The 18,186-nt window shown below is 42.8% G+C and overlaps 1 long non-coding RNA gene across 2 annotated transcripts in view; it reads right to left on the bottom strand.

Moving 5' to 3' along the window:
• Positions 1-3,355: 3,355 nt before the first annotated feature.
• LOC138685535 (uncharacterized) overlaps positions 3,356-18,186 on the bottom strand; it is a 28,946-nt gene continuing 14,115 nt past the window's right edge. For both annotated transcript variants that reach the window (XR_011324842.1, XR_011324843.1), the window contains one exon: positions 3,356-7,075. This is a non-coding gene — a long non-coding RNA (uncharacterized lncRNA). The remainder of the gene's footprint in view (positions 7,076-18,186) is intronic.

Genomic DNA, 18,186 nt, shown 5'->3' with positions numbered 1-18,186 from the left:
AAAAGCGTATTGTTTATTTCCCGAATAGGCTTTAATCGGGAGCTATGCACTAAATACTATCTGCAGTAATTCTCTGTAAGCAGTTCAGTTCAAGTGTTCACATTCCTCACTGGAGATGTTTTGACCAAACAAAGAGATCACCTGGTATATTTTCATGCCCTTGTTACTCTTCAGAATCACATTTCTACTGTTCATATTAATTTTGATGTGCATGCTGTTTCAGAACTGATTTTCATTACATAGATATTCAGCAAAAACTCATGCAAAGTGTGTCGTTGGGGAAAATATTCTAGCTACCAAACGAATTCACTAGAAAGTGCGCAGACTGACTTAACATCACAGGAGGACTTTGAGACCGGCTAAGAGTTGTGCCCACATGGAGACTCTCTAAGCTTGCAAGCAGTGTCGGTGTTCTGTAGAGATCCTCTGTTGTGGGCTGGAAGTCATTCCTAAAGAACACGTGTAAAATGTGAGCAGTTTTCAATTCAGTCTATCTTGAAATATAACCAAAGGTGAGAATAAAGTTGAACAGTATCTACCAAACTGTCCTGCTGTAGAATATGTCCTGTGGTCTCTGCTATCAAAATGAAATATACAGTATGTTTTGCTGTTAAAGTGAGTTTATTATTTAGCAGCCCATGAACACATTCTGCCTTCCACTTAATAAACTGGCTGCCTTTTATGATTAGCAAAAGGAGCTTGTCTTCCCACTTAAAAAACACTGCTAATCAGTGAGCCCAAATAGAAAGGATTGTAAACTGAAATGAGGTATGGGATTGAGTCTACTTCTCAAAGAAAAGAAAAGAAAAGGAAAAGAGAAGTGAAAAATGACCACGGTATTGATATGAGGTCTAACCAAACACATAATTTGTAAGGAAAATTAAGGAACCTTAATATGACACTGTTCTTGTGAACCAGGGCAAATACTGCAGATGGAGAAAATTATGAATTTGAGAATGAAAGCTCTTGGTTGGGAAAAAAAGATAAGAAATTCAGTTTTAAGGAGAATGAATAACACTGTAAATTGCAGCAGGCTTGTCACTATGAAAAGTAGGCGAGTATGTTTAATTAAAAATGCTGCTTTTTCATGTAAGAATACACAGTCTGGGCTGTGTCAACATGCTGCCTGCCTAATCGGAGTAATAAAAGAGCTGGTAGCAGTGAGATAAAGTATAAGCCAAGGCTATGGTTTTTTTTTGTTTGTTTGTTTGTTTTTGTTGTTGTTGTTGTTTTTATTTTAATTGCCTCTCTACCTCATGGTTTTTTTTATTCCCAGGCATTAAATAGCCTCACACTCTTTCTCAGATTTGTAGTAAATTGATCATTCATTTAGGAACTGTAAAGCAACATGAGATTAATCTAGATGACAGAGGGAGTTTCAGCAAAGACATTCCTCTTGAATATTGAGATATGTTGGACCCAAGAAGTTTTGGAGTGCTACTGGTCCAAAAACCTGTGAACTTTTTCCAATTCATTGCAAATTGAGTCTTTGCAGAATGAAAAGGGGCGGGGGGGAGGGGGGCATGACAATTCAGTAAGGCTGTCACATGCAATAGGTACACTGAATGTTTTCCTGATCTTCAGGGGAAGTAAATTTCTACGTTGCACATCTGAGACTCTTACAAACCTTTAAAGCCCTTTTGAGGGAAACAGGACATCACCTGAAGGTCTTTGTCAAATGTTGGAATTGACTCTGATGGGCTTTGGCTCAGAGAAAGCAGATCCTCACTGTACGGAGTATATCCAAACACAGAATCAGTCACACTAGAGGGGGAAAAAAGGGATTAAATTCTAGAACTTAAATGCACACCTCCAGCATATTTTGACATATTTTTCCATCATCTGGGAATTGTCCATAAACCTGAAGAACATAAAAATCAGTCAAGCTCTATTCATTTAGTACCTTTTAAATTTCTCTAATTGGTACATTTGCATGCCAGTGATGCTGCAAATAGTTTCCAAGTTATAGTTACAGTTAGGAAATAAAGAGAAAGATTTAGATTGTTTACAAATTACAGCATCCCTTTTCTGTAAAGTTCAGACTATGCTTTTAGCACTATGATCTAGTTTCTTTTCTGCATGTACCAGCTTGTTAGGAATAAAAAACTAAAATGAAAAATCATAATAATACAATCATGAGCAACTTCATTCTCAAATACAATTACAACAACTCAAAGCTGAAGAGCTGGAGCAAAACAAATTAAACAGTTTAATGACTAAAACTTTTTCACCATTTATACACAAAAAGAAGAGTAGAGAGAAAGAAGTTTTGAAACCTCTGTTCAGTCTCGAGCAAACCATAGTCTGATTTGCCTGTATTTTTTGGCTTATTACATGACCCTAAGTCAGCAGCAGTCCAATGTCAGCACAGATCAGAGTCTTCCAGTGGCAGCGGAATCAAAGGCAGTGTAAAGCTATGTATACGTTCATGTAACATGTTCTCAAATATGAGGTTAAAAAAAAGTAATGTTTTTGGTGACTAAAAGACAGAGAAAACTGCTAAAATACATATATTTTCATGTGCAATTTTGCAAAAATATCCTTTATTTAAAGTGACCAGAATACTTTTTTTTCCCCCTGCAAATTGAGGCCAGCTATTGCTAACCGTGCTGTCTCCCTGTTTTTTTTCCTGCCAGTATTTTCTTCCTGACAACTTCTGTCAAAGAATTACTGAAGAAAGCAATATGGACATATAAAAAATTGCCAGAACTAGGTGTTTAGCTGACGATGAATTTGATTTTCTTTCTGCTCCTAAACAGAATGGACTGAACTTTCTCAGGAAGATGTAGTGTTCAAACAAACAAATATTTATCATTTGATTATCAAGCAACAGTGGCCATTTGTACGTGTTTTCAGGAGAAGCGAGAAATCATCTGCTGTCCGCAACACTCACATGAGTATTGTAACAAGTTATATCTGTGGATATCATAGCACAAGACAGAAATTCAAAAGATATGATATATATTAGTTTTGGCATGCACAGCTAGTGCATTTTCTCACCCCCAAATTAAAAAAAAAAAAAAAAAAAGGAAGATGACCCAGAGAAATTAAGTCAACATCAGTCCCAAGTAAAATCATGGGGAAATTAGTACAAGATTAAACTGATTGACAGTGAAGGATGTGATTAACACCTTTACCACAGTTTTATGCAAAACATCCTGGAGGATCTATGGTTTGTTTAATGGAGAAAACTGTGGGTGTGTAGTGTAGCGTACATAGACCTTGCTCAGGTGCTCCATTTAGCTTTGCAGCACGTTCTGATAAAAACTGGCTCATATAAATGGATTTGACTTGACAGGCTGATAGATTTCAAGAACACAATTTTATTAAAGAACCATAATTGAAATCACATTGTTTCCCGTGATTTTTTGCATGGAAGTATATTAGATCTGATACTACTCAATTGTTTTCACCAGTGATCCAGAAGTACTTTCAAAAACTTTGATGATCGAATTTTCAGATGACAAAGATGGGTAGAATGAAAATACTGAGACAGACAAGCAGTCATACAGAACAACAGAGACAATCTGAGAAGCCAGGCCTGGCCATGAAATTTTCATTTTAACAGGTTTCAGTGCAAAGCACCGTATCTAAACACACAGACTACAGAACAAGCTTAGAAGATGACAGTCTTCATCCTACAGCAGCAACTCAGGGAAGGCTCTGCTGCAACGTCCAGAAATCCTACCCTCAGGTCCCAGTGTCATGCTATAACAGAAAAACATGTCCTGCAGCAGAAAGAGGAGCGTATGACAGTGACATTGAGCTAATCTTAGTAAATCCTTTGCAAAGATTTGAAGCAGATGCAGAAAAGAGTTCCCACAAAGACCTGAGAGACAAAGAATACACCTTGCACTTGAAAGGCTTAAAGAGGACAATCTGTTCAGTGAATATCAAAATGAAGACAGAAAGGTGATGTGATTACAATGTACAAGTACTTCCCTGGAGGAGAACAAGGAGGCCCTGAAGTGCTATTTAATCTAGCAAGGAAAAGCGTAACTTGGATCACTTGATGGAAGCTGAAGCCTGAGAAATTAAAACTGGGAGTAAAATACAACTTTTCATCATGAGAGTGATTAATCACTGAAGCACATTGTGAATGAAGGCAACCAAGTCTCCACCCCTGGATGTCTTCATCAAGACTGGGTGCCCTTCAAGAGCATACATGAATGCAGCAGAGCATTAAGCTCAAACAGTGGCTAACTTGGTGGCATAGCCTCAGCCATAGCCAGGGTAGTACAAGAAGGGCTCTTGCCACTGTTCAGACTTTGAGAAGAGGCCCAAGCTCAGCTCCAGGAGCAGGGATTGTCCTTATGCCTGCTGGTGATGGACTAAGGCACAGCTTTGATTTTTCCCCTCTGACCTAGACCCTGCCCACAGTTCCCTGCCAGCAGCACTCACTCAGAAAGAGCTTTGGAGAGAAGAGTCATGGTCCCACGCAGAGTAGAACTGTGTATGTTCGCCCTGCCTGCCATGTCTTCCTCTCCCTGGCACCTAAAAGGAGGAAAAAATGGATGGCTGTTCACATTGCAACTTTAGCCAGTCACGGCTCCTCTTGGGACCATCCCTCCTACTCTGGTGGCTCAGGTCCAAGAGGACCTCAGAGCTGCTATTTGACTTTAGGGGCCTGAACAGCTTAATATGGCTCCAGTGCTTCATAAACACAGAACAAAAGGCAGCATCCCTCACCCCTGGAAATTAAATAGCACAGATGCAATAGATGCAAATTTATTGGCAAGTGAAAATAAGCATTCCCATATTTCTGTAGTATTCACATGGATCTGCTATAGACGCCAATTAAAACAGCACAACAGCTAACAAATTAAATATGTCAGAAGCATAAGGATAAACATGGCACAGGAAAAGGGGTAGGCACGACAGTGTAAACCCTACTGCATTTCTCAAGGTGAGCAAGAAAAGAAAAACTGCTCGGACACAAAGGTCTCTGAAACAAAGTCCTGCAGTTTGAGCCAGCTGAGGTTGTGTGATTCATGGCGTTAATGATCCTGGCTCTTGAGAAGATCTGGCATCTTGTATGAGAGTTGCAACAGCCAGCTGGACAAGGACCAACTCTGACAGCAAAAGCGTCACGTGCTACAGATGGAAATGATTAATGCTGAGAGAAGGTTCGAGGATTAAATGTGTTTATATTAACCTGCACTGCACTGTTTCAGATTTCTGCCCCTGCATGCCCTTGGCTAATACCTCCTTGACAAGGTTTCCCTGCCTTGTTCTCCAGGGAGAGATGCAGGGGCTAGATCTGATCCTGAATAAACAGTGTCTTAGCAAAAGCATAGTGAGAGTCTCAGGGGTCAGCTTTCAGCCACAGCAGCTCCAGACCTGGCCCTGGCAGTAAGTCAGAACAATCTGGGCTTGTTCTAACCTGTGACAACCAATTAGGACCACTAAGGGACCACTGACCAGCAGAGATTTGGCATCTGTATGAAACCCTTCCCCCTCCCACTCTTACTCATCCTCCAACATGCTTTCTCCTTGGAGTCCTACACTAATAGGGATAAGCTGACGGTCCTCTGAAGGACCACTTTGCTGAATATAAAGGACAAACAGAGGGATCAAGCATGAATGCGTTTTGCTTTTTCAGGAAATCTGCCTGAGGAGCAGAAGGCAGCAACAGCCTCTTTTCCTGCACTGTGAATATTTGTCTGCAGCACAGGAAGAGATTGGGAAAGCTGCCGTCTCTGAAACACCTAGCAGAGTTTTGCTTGCACAAATTCAATTTTTAGTCAGCAGTTCTCTGCTAATGCAGCAATTCTTGCTGTTGTGCCATGCATACTAGTGGGAGTTTGTAGCCTCTATGTATGAGCTGGAGACCAGGAAAAAAATACTCTTGCTACCTTATTCTACTGGAAAAACCACCAAAAGGTAAGAGGCCAGCAAACTCTTTACCCTGGGAAGTAAGGATATTTGTAAATTCATGTTTAATATCTCTATTCTTTTGTTTCACAAAGGCCCAAGTTGTTATCTACTTCAGGCACATAGAAGAAATTCTGCTGACAGTAGAAGAAAGCTTCTGTAAAATAAAAAGGATGCCATGCAATGCCTCCCAAACACCTAGCTCTAGCCTTCATCCATGTCAGTGAAGTTAGCAGGGGCAGCACTGTGTCAGGTTTGCCTGGAATAATGCTTGAAGATGCCTTATGCTATCTCTCCCCATCTTTGACAGCGACTTAGGGCAAGCACACTCATTCCTGAGCCAAGACACAGGACGTGCAAAGACGCCGTGTCCTCCTGGAGATGGCTGAACCCTCAGCTCCTTGCTTCCATATCTCTGCATGAGAACATCCCTGCTCCATACATAGGATTCTATATGATTCAGTGAGAGCTCCAGATGTGACTGGTTAAGAACAGTGATCAGTGATACAGACACTAGTCATTTATATCTCATAATTCCTGAACTTCTAAGCAGATGACAGATCTAATGATATTAGTACTGACGTCTGATTTTTTCCCCTCCACTGGAATTAACCAGGTTCACCAATGCCACTCCAAAGCCAAATCCAGACATATGCCAGAACTGAAATGCCAAGTGGACATGAGGCCTTTCCATAAATGTCATATCAATAAATTTTTCACAATCTGAAGCATGAGAAACCTTAGGCAGGCAACAATTATCCAGAGTGCCAGTGTCTGCTGTAGGCACAGAGCATCCAAGCCTATTGGCAGGTAGGTGACATGCTCTTCCAAGGAGGGCATCACCAAGCTCTTCAACACCTCCCTTTTCTCAGAGACACGCTGAGCACCCAGCTTCACTGGAGAGAGACAAAACCCTGAGTTCCTGGAAGAGAAATTCCGCAGCTATGTTTATACATGACATTTAATATATTACATAAAATCCACTGAGCTTCAATAAATGAAACCCAGTGATCATGGACTTATTAAATATTTTCCTTTACTGTGCGCACAGATTGGTACAACTTATTCCTTCCTTTTCCCAGTGTTATGATACAACAGCATTTGGTAACGCAGGATTGCCTACAAGTACTGTGAAAAGTAAGCATCTGCCATTACCTGATTCCTGGTAATAGTGTAGCACCTGGCTCTTCAAAAAATCTCTCTGAAATAAGCAAAAGAAAAAAGAAAATGTAGGTGTCACTTATCAGTACAATACCCCGAAGGAGCTATTAGAAAGCATTTGGGGCATGAAACGTGCATTTATGACTGTACAGCACCTAGCACAAGAGAATTTTGAATCCTGATTTGGCTGAAACCCATATGCACTGCCACCCTACAATTAATAAAATTATTAACACTAAGAATTAAAACACAAGCTGATGACAAGCCGTTATGGAAATTGCTCTGTGCTGCTCAGACGTGCAGAGACCACCTCTCCATCTCAGCACAGTGAGACCAGGACCAGACCACAAAAGGCAAAAAAAGTCCTTTGTCACCCCATCTCGATCCCAGACAACTGGAGACTGGTGTAAGGAATAAAGCCTGAGGCTTAATATTCTTCCCAACCCCTACTGTCGCATTTACAATTACAGCTGGGGTTTAGCTGACTGCTTTACAGGACACGTCACACAGCGCAACTGTTTTCCCATCTCCCCATGGAGTCGGGAGAGGTGAGGCCGTGTTGCATTTCAAAGCAGGTAATCCAGCAGAAGACATCTGCCCACAGTAGCGAAGGGCAGGACAGGAAACCTTCACACAAGGGCTTTCATGATGCAGCACAGGCAGGCAGCGCAGTTAATGCCAAACAGCCCCCGAATTAGATGTGCTCTTCAGATTTTCCCATGACCGGTTTCCATCTTCCCTGTTGAGCACCTGTGTGGGTGGGGGGGGGTCCTTCATGCATACACCCTTGCTGAGCATAGCTGTCTTCAAGTGACACACATACGCCCTCCTGAACAGCAGCCAATAACTGGGAATGGCATAAAGGAAATGAGCCTATAATTAATTACAAAAATAAATAGGTGTCGTGGTTTCAGCCCAGCCGGTAACAAAGGACTACGCGGCCGCTCGCTCACTCCTCCCGCCCCCCTCCGGTGGGATAGGGGGAAGACGGAGGAGAGGGAAAAAAAACAAACCTGGAATCTCGAGGGTTGAGATAAAGGCAGTTTACTGGAATAACACAAAGAAATTGCAACAACAACAACGGTACTAATGAAAAAGTATACAAAAAAGAGTGATGCACAGTGCAACTGCTCACCACCCGGGACCCGACGCTCTGCCACTTCCCCCACCGAAAAGAAGAGACCACCCCCCGGCCTGTTCCCCATTTATATACTGAGCATGATGTCACATGGTATGGAATAGCTCCTTGGCCAGTTCAGGTCAGCTGCCCCGGCTATGCCCCCCACCTCCCAGGTTCCTGTAAAAAAAAATTAACTCTATCCCAGCTGAACCCAGGACAATAGGTTTTCTTCAAAAATGGAAGGAAGAAAGCCTTGCTTGGTCAGGCATCAGGAAATATAGGTACATTAGTATTTGCACTGATCTTTACCCCCACTAATAACATTTCTAATAGGATAACTATGAAAAGGATGGGAAGAAGAAAAATGAAGCAAACAAACAGGAGGTGGGTAAATACAGTTATTAAACTAAAATCTTTTAAAAGCACAAGCTTGCTGTCTTGAGAGAAACAATGTCCCTCCCATTTCTGGTTTGAAAACAAAAACTGCAATATACCACACAAGACAAACAATTTAAGGACCAAAAGATGAAAAAAGTGCTGTCTTTCATTGAAAATTTATACACCAGCCAAGGCAGGGATGCATCTGGAAGAGTAAGATGATCTACGGACTTCCTTTCATCACGTTACCATCTGGTAACTTCAAATCAGAGCGTGTAGCACCATGCCTGTGTCTGCCTCCACGTTACTGTTGTACCTAAGGGAGGGTGGCAGCTTCTACCAGGTCACGAGTCTTTCCAAGCTCTGTGGCTGACTCCAGCTTACTGAGACACTGGCTGACCCAAAGCCAGCCAAAGCCAAGGAGAATCCTACCCCCGATTTCAATGGATTTTGGAGCAAACCCTGAAATATTTCACATCAAGGCAGTCTTAATCCTGAAATCTTTTTTCCTTTTTTTTTTTTCTGGTGAAAGAATCCAGGCTAACTGAAATGACCATGTCTGTTATTCTCTGGAGAAAATCTTGAGGGACTTGCTTTCAGACACATACCTTATTTGTCAGGCAGTCTGAGAATCTCTTCAAATCACAGTGATTTTCTTTGAGCATTTAACACATGGAAATTTTTCAGTAGAATAAAGCATTATATAGCATAAGAAACAAAGACTTTAGAAATAGCAAACATTTCCACAACAGGTAGGGAAAAAAAAAAGGATTATTAAAGGCAAGATGTCATTTTCCCTTTAAAAACACCACCATCAATAAAATCAGTTCTTCACCCTGCCTGCAAGCTCCCTTAGAGGCATACTCCACCATTTCACATTGGGCTTGGAGTTTTGGCTAAAATGCTAAAAGAAGATTGAAGAGTTACCTGGAGTAAACTAAACAAATTGCAGTACAAAGCCTGGAAGGTATCTAAACACCGTAGGGTCCTTTGAAAAATCCTGTGCTATATTAGAAGAGTGGCAGGCAAGTCTGCTTCTCATTTTATTGCTCTCAATTGTCTAAATATTTAAGGGTCATTGACCAGGAATATTTTTCACCCTGGACCTAACAAACAAGTACCCCTTGGTGGCGATTATACAGAAAAATATCATTCTTGTTAATGAGAATACACTGAATTGTAAGTTAACAAGCAGTGACCATGAGTGTATTAAAACCAGTCTAAATTGATACACATATATTTGCATACTGCAACATGCAGCTGTTTCTCAGCACAAGAATTGCAGTGTATTGCAATACGTGTATTGCAGCGACGGCTGCATTTTCTTTAAACTGTTACTCCTAAGGCCGTATAGATATCCCTCAGTTTCACACAGTAGTAGATTTGCAGCCTATGGGTACTTGACATTCTATATGTAATGTGTATATTTAAAAGAAAAATTCTTTACTTAAAGCAGAGTTCTGCTCAATAAACATGGAGGTATAATTGGTGTATGTGGACAGGGAAGGCTGTAATTTAAGCCCTCTTTAATCTATCAAATCAGTGTATAAGGGCCTTGATATAACATAAAGAGATGCTTAATGTAATAGACTTGTTTCCCTAGAAAAACTCAGGCATTTCCAAAATAACTGAAGCTGAGCATTATGAACAAACTGCTGATGCTGATAAGTTATTGAAGCTTTATAAAAATACAAAAAAACAAAAAAAAAGCCAACAGCAAAATGCATGTTTTTTAAAAGAAAAGAAAGGAAAAGAACGATGCTACTATTCTACCCATTTCAATTGACTAAGATCTCTCTCATGGAAAACACTGGAGAAAAACAGATTCAGAAAGAAGAAATACCAGCAACCAAGACAGAACACTAAGTCAGCTAAAGAGAGAAGTAGGAGCATCATGCCAATGCTTTGAGCAGCAGGCTGTACTCCACACAGGCTTTGTCTGGAAAGTTGATTTGCCATTTATACTTGATAGGCAGCGTTCCAATAGTTGGGCTAATCACATCGTTCTTTGTTTCTAATATTTTCAGGATGTCACACAGGTTGGAAATGTAATACAGTGACCAGTAGCATGCGAAAGGGCTGTAAACCTGAGCTGAAAGGATAAAAAACATTAGTTTCCATCTTTTCTAAACTGAATTCCAGCCAAGGTGCTGTTGGGAACTGGATGATAGTGAGAAATCTGTATTGTATTGACAAGCCAATAGCCAGAATTGAGTTCGTTTACCGACCTGGAACCAAGTTTGGACCTGAGACATCAAATGCTCTATCAGCAAATTTTCAATTGTGCTAGCATTAAAAGTCAATTTTTTATTGCAACTCTCCAGCCCTCTGCACCCTCTCCAGATAGAAATAAACTCTTTAGTCAAAATTGGAAATAGTGATAAAAATGTGTAAAGTGGGAGGAGAACCATAGTGCACCCATAAACAGAATCTGTCTTCAGAAGGGAGACATAAAAAGCTGGGGAAGAAATAATGAATTTTATGGAGGCAATGAGAAAACAAAGATAATTAAAACCAAAACTCTTTACCATCATGATGCCCATGTAATAGCTTCCCTACAGAAAAATAAAGGAACTGTCATCTGAATATCCATGTACGGGGGAAAAAAAAGTTGTATTTCTCTTGGCACCAGAAATGCGTGACAAGTGTTTTTTTTTTAATTCAGATGAGCACCAAAGAGATTCAACCTCAGCTCCTGTAACACTAGGAACATTCTGGTACCATCAATCTCCAGTCACTAAAGAAATATTATGGTAACAATGCCCTGTATGGTACTTCAGCAGTTTCTTTGCCAGCCAGACTGAACAAGTATAAGGACTTCCAAATATTTTGAGTCCATGGAAAAGAATTAGTTGCAGTTTTGTGGAAACTGTTTTTATTGAATGGGTCTTTCCTGTTACTTTTGCAGAACGTGCAATGCCTTTTACAACACTAAGGTCAGGTATAAGAATCTGGTCAGCTGAGAGGTGAACACCTTATAGCCAGGGTAGGTAAAGGGATGACAAAACCTGCCTGCCTGTAGCGAGCAGAGCACTGAGCACCATGAATGACCTCCCTGCCGCATGGTTCGAGCCCACAAGCTCTGGGCAGGACACCTGGCAGAGGCAGGGTCCCTGCCACCTCTGCTGCCTCAGCAGCTTCTCTCTGACTCTGTCAGATGGTATGCTGATCTCTCTAGAGAGGGAAACATTTGACTTGTCTATCTGTTCAGCTAAGCCAGTGACTGTATCAATTAATTTCTGTTTTATTAATCCTTTCCTACAAGTGCTTTTAAGTGGAAACATTGCCTGGCCCACGCAGCAGCTTTCTGCTCACACTGCACTTGCCTAGCTCTTCTACCACCTGAGCTCCAGCACTCATTACCCACCTCAAAACTTCCCCTCCAGTGATATAACTGTACGTCGTGCAGAGATGGAGCTGCCTATTTTGAGAGCTAAAATGCAAGTAACTACCGATAGTTATACTTTTCTTCCTGCCCATTAGGAATATTTCGCAATCTGCAGATCTTACGTGTTTTTAGCTGCAGTTAAAACACTTTTCAGGTATAATATCACACCGTAGCCAAAGAGCTAGTGGACTGAATCCATCCCCTGGCCTTGTGGGCAGTAATGGGTGGAACTGTACCTGCCTCTCCATCGTTCCAGAAACACTTCCAGCTGGAGAGATGCAGGCAACCTCACTCCAACATCCTGCCAACTTCCAATGAGAAACAGAAATGCAGCTGAAAGCACAGGCTGCACATGTAACTACTGCTGTACGGATGCAAAAGATCACATTTCAAGGCTAATCTAAAAACCCCACTGTGCTGCACACGGAAATCTGCCAGTGCTTTAAGAGCAGGAGGCTTCCTGAGAGGTGACTGAGCACCAAAGGGCGATTTCAGAAAATACATCATCACGCATGCCAGGGCGTACTTAAAGATCACTTCCTTTTCTTTTATATTCTGTTATTGTTAATAATGCACCTAAGATTTAAATGCTGCACACAAGGTCTCTGGTGGGAAGCAAAGCCTTTGCTGATAAAACAGTTTAAGCCAACAGTTTCCTTCCCTGCAAGCCCTGTCTGAACTACCAGCTGTGTCTGCCAGAGTAAGCGTTGCCTTAAATAACTCCCTCTCGAGACAGTAAGGTGAGGCTGGCAACCAGACGCATCTTCTTGGAATAAGTTTTAAAAAAAACACAACAACAAAACAACCCAACCCAACAGTCCATTAACAGCTCTGTGGAAGTGGCAAGTCTCAAATAGCCCTTTCTAATTAGCAGGCTGAGCACTTTCGGAAGGTGGAGCTTTACAACTAAGCATTTCAGCTCTGTCCCTGCGTTGCCTATAACTTCATGGCAGGGCCCACCCTTGCCGCTGCTTCTTTACCTCCCCATCTTCTCTGAGCACAGCAGACGTCTGGAGCTGCCTTCCCTCCTTTCTTCCAGCCACCGATTCCCTTCGGTCACGTTTCTGCTGAAAGAGCTCTCGGAGCCTCTGTCGTGCCCTTGGCCTTTTCTGTTGTGCTCACTTCTGTAACTCTTCGTGTCACTGAAATGAAATGCCCCAAACCTACTTTCTGTAGGATCTTTACCACGCTTCATCTTTGCCCCTTTCCTTGTTCTCTCCATGATATAACTGATGACCAAGTCCCTGGAGGTCCCACCTGCCCCCAGCACTGGCACTACACTGTTCCCTCACTTGGCGAAAAAATATACTGCATTTTTCCTCTGAGAAACATGAATTCCTATGATTCTGGTGCACAGTTCAGAAGTACTTCATCCTATTTATTATTTTTAATTAAAGTCTGCAAGACATTAACCTAAAATTTAAGTTTTTGGATGATAACTAGGGCAGGCTGGCTGACATTTTTAAAAATTTTCACATTTTTTTCACATTTTAACTGAATTGTTGGCAAAGGAGATTAAAATGAAAATAAAAACCCCACCAAACCCCCAAATGATCTCTTGGGATTCTTCAGACTCTTAAAGAAGCACTTTTTATGAATTTAGCAATGCAGCTCAGGTTAACATACATACTCCAAACAACTTAAAGTTGATGCAGAATACAACAAAAGCTGTTTCTCACTGTTAAGGACGCCTATAAAACAGTTTATCTGTTTGAGACACCTCAGCCTTTACAAAGAGTTTCTCTGATGGCATCAGCAGAGACAACAAGCCCATCTCCCCCAGACAAACTACTAAAGCTAGCAGATGAACACTAAATTTAAACAGAACTCATTCTTCCTCTCTGGGAAGGATTTGATCAAATCTCTTGATACTGTGTTTGCATCTATAGGCACAGAATTGAATATATACCATTTTCTTGTGCTGCTTTTCCTTTTCTTTAAGGAACAACCCAGGGCTGAGGAAGCATCAGAAACTGAAGTATTATGCAGTCCTTGTCACTGTCAATACTCAAATATTATTTCATACTGTTTTCTTAGCAACTCGTGCTGAGGTTCAGAAACAGTTTGTACATAAGGATTACTAATTAAGTTCAGTCTCATTCTTCAGGCCCACCCCCAGCCTACAGTGTAAAATATAATTGTTTTCTGAATTTAGATGACTAACTAATTGTGTAAGATACCTATCGTTCATCTATGGAGAAGGCAGCACTTAGCTGCAGTTTCTACAAGAGGGTTCCTGCCTTTTGCCCCTTTGCACAGCTCTGTCTCAAGACAGAAGACTATTCTGTGGACAGGGAGATAAACAGGGCTTCTAACTCATGTAGTCCCAAATCACACAGCCTTCAGTCCTGAGGAAATTACTAGCAGGCTTCAATAGCCTACTCTTTAGGAGGACTGCTTACAGTTAGGAGGTAAAGGATGCTTGACCTAGTATTTATACTATGCAGCTGGGAATAAAGGTGCACCTTAAAGAGCTGCCTTAATATAAGTTTTCGTATCTTGGCACTGAGCAAATGCCCTAAAGTCCAAGGAAACAGATGATGACACAGATCTCTTTTTGGAAAAACTTGGCTAGCATAAATATCTTTTCACAGACCAGGTAGTTATCAGCCTCCAGGCTATATTTTACAGCCCTAAAATACCTGCTGTTAACATTCATCCTCTACTAATAATATCAAAGCATCACAAGACAGAAGAAAAGCCCTGCTACATCTTCTCACATTTACCAATTTTCAGGTTGTCGTGGTTTCAGCCCAGCCGGTAACAAAGGACCACGCAGCCGCTCGCTCACTCCTCCCGCCCCCCTCCGGTGGGATAGGGGGAAGACGGAGGAGAGAAAAGAAAAACAAACCTGGAACCTCGAGGGTTGAGATGAAGGCAGTTTACTGGAACAACACAAAGAAATTGCAACAACAACAATGGTACTAATGAACGAGTATACAAAAAGAGTGATGCACAGTGCAACTGCTCACCACCCGGAACCTGACGCTTCCCCCCACCGAAAGTCGAGACCACTCCCCGGCCCGCTCCCCATATATATACTGAGCATGATGTCACATGGTATGGAATAGCTCCTTGGCCAGTTCAGGTCAGCTGCCCCGGCTATGCCCCCCACCTCCCAGGTTCCTGTAAAAATTAACTCTATCCCAGCTGAACCCAGGACATTATCCACCCCTTATTCTATACCATCTACATCATGCCCGGATCTTACATTTTCCAATCGACCACTACCACTTTCCTTGTCTTATATATATAAGTATATGGACCCCCTCCCCCCCGCACACACACACACAGAAATGGTATTCCTTTAGCTTATGGGCTATCCCCTTACTGTGTCCATCGCTTTTATTTAGTCCATGACTTTGGGGCTCCATCTGTTGTAACAGTTCTTCAGGATAAGAGAGATGGTGTGAGATGTTGGGTTGTTGTATGCTGCCTCTGGAACTTGTGGCTAGTACATTTGGTGCAACTCACGCCCTTAGTCTGCAGGTCGAAGATGTTGATCTTGAGGAAATTGCTGGGTGCCAGTTCAAGTTCTATCGCTGTTGTACTTGGCTCAGTCTCAAAGTCCATCCTGCAGTCATTTGGGTAATTCTTACAGTAATACCCTTGATATGGCATATAGACACTATAGATACAATGACATGCATTGGCAGGTTATTTAGCAGTTAGGTATCATACAGCCCAATTCACTGGCTATTCTCTCCCAAAATCAAATCTCCCTGAGGTACACATCGAACTTCTCCATCCTTCTGCATCACCCACCAGGTGTACCCAGGTCCCTGAGCAAAACCAACCCCTTGAATGGGTTTGCCTCTGCTTGAGGGAGGACTAACCCAGACTGTCTTTCCTAACATACTCCTCATGCGCACTACAGGGACTTTATCCCCTTCTACAGTATGTGGAAGTCTTGGTTGGGCGGGGCCAGCCCGATTGGCGGATCCTCTAGTATTAACTAACCAGGTGGCTTTTGTTAAATGTGTATCCCAATGTTTGAAAGTCCCACCCCCCATCGCTCTCAATGTAGTTTTCAGCAGTCCGTTGCATTGTTCGATTTTTCCGGAGGCCGGTGCGTGATAAGGGATGTGATATACCCACTCAATGCCGTGTTCTTTGGCCCAGGTGTCTACGAGGTTGTTTCGGAAGTGAGTCCCGTTGTCTGACTCAATTCTTTCTGGGGTGCTGTGTTGCCATAAAATTTTCTCTTCAAGGCCCAGGATAGTGTTCTGGGCAGTGGCATGGGACACAGGGTATGTTTCCAGCCATCCAGTGGTTGCTTCCACCATTGTAAGCACATGGCACTTGCCTTGGCGTGTTCGTGGGAGTGTGATATAGTCAATCTGCCAGGCCTCCCACTGTTTATATTTCAGCCATCGCCCCCCATGCGACAGGGGTTTTTGCCACTTGGCTTGCTTAATTGCGGCACATGGTTCACATTCGTGGATGACCTGTGCGATAGTGTCCATGGTCAAGTCCACCCCTCGATCTCGAGCCCATCTATATGTTGCATCTCTCCCCTGATGGCCTGAGGTATCGTGGGCCCACTGAGCCATAAATAGCTCACCCCTACGTTGTCAGTCCAGGTCCACCTGAGACACTTCAATCTTGGCGGCCTGATCTGCCTGCTGGTTGTTTTGATGTTCTTCAGTAGCCCAACTCTTGGGTACATGAGCATCTACGTGACGTACTTTTACCACTAGCTAGCTTCTCTATCCGAACAGCGGTATCTTGCTACAGTGCGGCAGCCCAAATGGGTTTACCTCTGCGCTGCCAGTTGCCCTTCTTCCATTGCTGTAGCCACCCCCACAGGGCATTTGCCACCATCCATGAGTCCGTATAGAGATAAGAGCACTGGCCACTTCTCTCTTTCAGCAATATCTAATGCTAGCTGGATGGCTTTCACCTCCGCAAACTGACTCGATTCACCTTCTCCTTCAGCAGTTTCTGCAACTAGTCGTGTAGGACTCCATACAGCAGCCTTCCACCTCCGATGTTTTCCCACGATGCGACAGGACCCATCAGTGAACAGGGCATATTGCCTCTCATTTTCTGTCAGTTTATTATACAGTGGGGCCTCTTCAGCCCGTGTCACCTCCTCCTCTGGCGACATTCCAAAATCTTTGTCTTCTGGCCAGTCCGTGATCACTTCTAAAATTCCTGGGCAACTGGGGTTTCCTATGCGAGCCTGTTGTGTGATCAGTGCAATCCACTTACTCCACGTGGCATCAGTCGCGTGATGTGTAGAGGAAACTTTCCCTTTGAACATCCAGCCCAGCACTGGCAGTCGGGGTGCTAAGAAGAGCTGTGTTTCAGTACCAACCACTTCTGAAGCGGCTCGAACTCCTTCATATGCTGCCAATATCTCTTTTTCAGTTGGAGTATAGCGAGCCTCGGATCCTCGATATCCCCGACTCCAAAACCCCAGGGGTCGGCCTCAGGTCTCTCCAGGTGCTTTCTGCCAAAGGCTCCAGGTAGGGCCATTCTCCCCAGCTGCAGTGTAGAGCACATTTTTAACATCTGGTCCTGTCCGGACTGGCCCAAGAGCTACTGCATGAACAATCTCCCGCTTAATTTGTTCAAAGGCTTGTCGTTGCTCAGGCCCCCATTTAAAATCGTTCTTCTTCTGGGTAACTTGGTAGAGAGGACTTACAATTTGACTGTAATTTGGAATATGCATTCTCCAAAAGCCCACAACACCTAAGAAAGCCTGTGTTTCCTTTTTATTAGTCGGTGAGGACATAGCTGCTATTTTGTTGATCACGTCCGCAGGGATCTGACGACGCCCGTCTTGCCATTTTACTCCTAAGAACTGGATTTCCTGCGCAGGTCTCTTGACCTTACTTTCTTTTATGGCAAAACCAGCCTTCAAAAGGATTTGGATTATTTTCTTCCCTTTCTCAAAAACTTCTTCTGCCGTGTTGCCCCATACGATGATGTCATCAATGTACTGCAGGTGCTCTGGAGCTTCACCTTTTTCTAGTGCAGTCTGGATCAGTCCATGGCAAATGGTGGGGCTGTGTTTCCACCCCTGGGGCAGTCGGTTCCAGGTGTACTGGACACCCCTCCAAGTGAAAGCAAACTGTGGCCTGCACTCCACTGCCAAAGGAATGGAGAAAAATGCATTAGCAATGTCAATTGTGGCATACCACTTAGCTGCCTTTGACTCCATTTCATACTGAAGCTCTAACATATCTGGCGCAGCAGCGCTCAGCGGTGGCGTGACTTCATTCAGCCCACGATAATCTACTGTTAGTCTCCATTCCTG

This window comes from Haliaeetus albicilla, chromosome 1, assembly GCF_947461875.1.
Source record: "Haliaeetus albicilla chromosome 1, bHalAlb1.1, whole genome shotgun sequence".
NCBI classification, from domain to species: domain Eukaryota; kingdom Metazoa; phylum Chordata; class Aves; order Accipitriformes; family Accipitridae; genus Haliaeetus; species Haliaeetus albicilla.
This window is presented reverse-complemented; position numbering and strand designations above follow the sequence as displayed.